This window comes from Colobus angolensis, unplaced genomic scaffold, assembly GCF_000951035.1.
Source record: "Colobus angolensis palliatus isolate OR3802 unplaced genomic scaffold, Cang.pa_1.0 Scaffold60, whole genome shotgun sequence".
NCBI lineage: Eukaryota > Metazoa > Chordata > Mammalia > Primates > Cercopithecidae > Colobus > Colobus angolensis.
In genome coordinates this window covers 1,793,546-1,796,116 of record NW_012119599.1, presented here as the reverse complement: position 1 = coordinate 1,796,116, position 2,571 = coordinate 1,793,546, and positions in this window count along the sequence as shown.

Genomic DNA, 2,571 nt, shown 5'->3' with positions numbered 1-2,571 from the left:
ATCTATCTCCCCATATTTGTCAGACAATTCCTCCTAAGGGTAATGCAGTTGAATCTGAGGGGCAACAAAGCTCAGGGTTGAAGTCACAGGCTCAGGAGGTGAGTTTAAATCACCGTACTACCACTTCCTGGCTGGTTTGCCCCTTAAAAGTGACATCGCCTGTGTCTCAATTCCTTCTTCTGGAAAAGGAGGAGAATAAATTAACAGGCCCACACCAGAGCTGTTGGGAGGATGTTTGAAAAGCGCTAAGCCTGGCCTGGTACCTACACAGCTCAGCAAGTGTCAGCCAGGATCACTAGCAGTAATATTTAGCTACTGACTGCTTTCTTTTCTTTTTTTTTTGGGAGGGAGTCTTAGAATCTGTTGCCCAGGCTGGAGTGCAGTGGTGCAACCTCAGCTCAGTGCAATCTCTGTCTCCTGGTTCAAGCTATCCTCCTGCTTCAGCCTCCCAAGTAGCTGGGACCATAGGCGTGTGCCACCATGCCTGGCTAATTTTGTATTTTTAGTAGAGACGGGGTTTCACCATGTTGGCCAGGCTGGTCTCGAACTCCTGACCTCAAGTGATCCACCCACCTCTGCCTCCCAAAGCGCTGGGATTACAGGCATGAGCCACCATGCCTGGCCCAAGTGGGCTAATGTTTTCAACAGATCCTTCTTGTCTGCCCTGTAGGAGGACAAATTGACAGGGGCAGGGGTGGAAGCTGGAGCCCAGAAAGGAGGGGACTGCAGGCGGGAAGTGACGGTGGCCGGACCGGGATGGAGGCCACTGAGGGGTATGAAGCAGTCAGATTTGAAGCTGTTTCAAAGGTGGAGGTGAGAGAATTTCATGAAGGATCCCATGAGGACACAGTAGCAGAGAGGACTCCTTGGTTTTGGATGGAGGAGAGCCGAAAGATAGGGAGATTGGGTTCAGGGAGGGTGGGAACCACGCGTGCTCTTTGGAAATGTTAGGCTGGCAGTGTTTGTAGGACAGCACAGGACAGGACACTGAGTGTAAGGGTCTGGTGCTCTCAGGAGAGGGGAGAGCTGGAGATAGTAATGTGAGAGGCACTGAGTCCTGAGAGGGTGATTTGGTGTGGACCGGAGCACAAGTGAGGCAAGGCAGGCCTCGCAGCTGAAACCTTATATCCAGAGCAGTCAGGGCCACTGCTGGCTGCGGAGTGAGGACACATATCCCCACTGTCCTGAGATGGGCAGCCTCTGGGACCTGGGAGAATGAGGGGGCTTGCTGACAGTCTTATTATAGCTGGACCACCTGTACATACACCCACAAGACCCTCACCCTTAAATCCTCCCCCTACACATATGCACACTTAGTTACTGTGTGGGTGTTGTCGAGCATTTTCCCTGGGGTCCGTGGCTCCCTGGACCCATGTGCCCCAAAGCTGAACCCAGCCTTTTCAAGCTTGTGGCCCTGCTGCCGGCTTCCCCTTCCCCCCACCTGTGGGTTCTCGTGGGGTGGGGGCCTCAGGGCAGGGCCCTTGTAAATAAAGTATAAGAAACAGTTGCTTTTTGTCTTTCTTGGGTAGAAGCATCTTCTTGGCAGCGTCACAAAGGGAAATGACTGAGGCAGGCTGCCTGGTGGGGTGCGGGCCCGTGGTGGCTTTGCTCAAATTTATCCATGTTGCTACGAAAACGGGACACCTGCTGCCACCATCCCTCCTTCCTGAGAGTCCCCAGGTGGCCATGTCACATGTGATCTCTGTGACATATACAAACGGATGGTACCTGCATCCTCAGGTCACCTGCCCATGAGTGACACTTAGGACCCTGCCTGGTGCTGGTGTGTGGGCAATGCTGGGCCAATTTGCCCAGGACTATTCCTGCAACCTCTGCTTTTATTTCACCCTCTAAAGGCGGACGCAATGGAAAGCATGTGGGGAAGGCGGTGAGGAAGGAAATTCAGACAAGCTGAGCAGAACGGCCAGGACTGGAATCTTGGGTGCCAACCCGCAAGGTGGGGAAACTGATTTCCATTTCCCAGTAAGTACAGGTCAACACCTGTTCCCGGCAGGAACAGAACCCAGACGGTGACTCCAGGGCTTTTACTTTCTGCATCAGAACCAAACCCCGGGTGACCTCCTGTGGCATGCCCATCCTCCCAACTTTATAGATTAGGACACCGCAGCTCCATCTTGCTACCCAAGAGTTCAGACTTTTTCCGGAGGACCTGACTCCCCGGGTTTGGAAATAGTACCATTGTTTCCTAACTGGGTGACCCTGAGCAAGTTGCTTACCCTCTCTTGGCCTCAACTATCTCATCTATAAAATGGGATCACTTAGAACAGGTGTGGTGGCTCATGCCTGTAATCCCAGCACTTTGGGAGGCCGAGGTGGGTGGATCACGAGGTCAGGGGTTTGAGACCAGCCTGGCCAACGTGGTGAAACTGTGTCTCTACTAAAAATACAAAAATTAGCTGGGCATGGTGGCGGGTGCCTGTAATCCCAGCTACTTGGGAGGCTGACGAAGGAGAATTGTTTGAACCCAGGAGGCGGAGGTTGCAGTGAGCTGAAATAGTGCCACTGCACTCCAGCCTGGGAAACAGGGTGAGACTCCATCTCAAAAAAGAA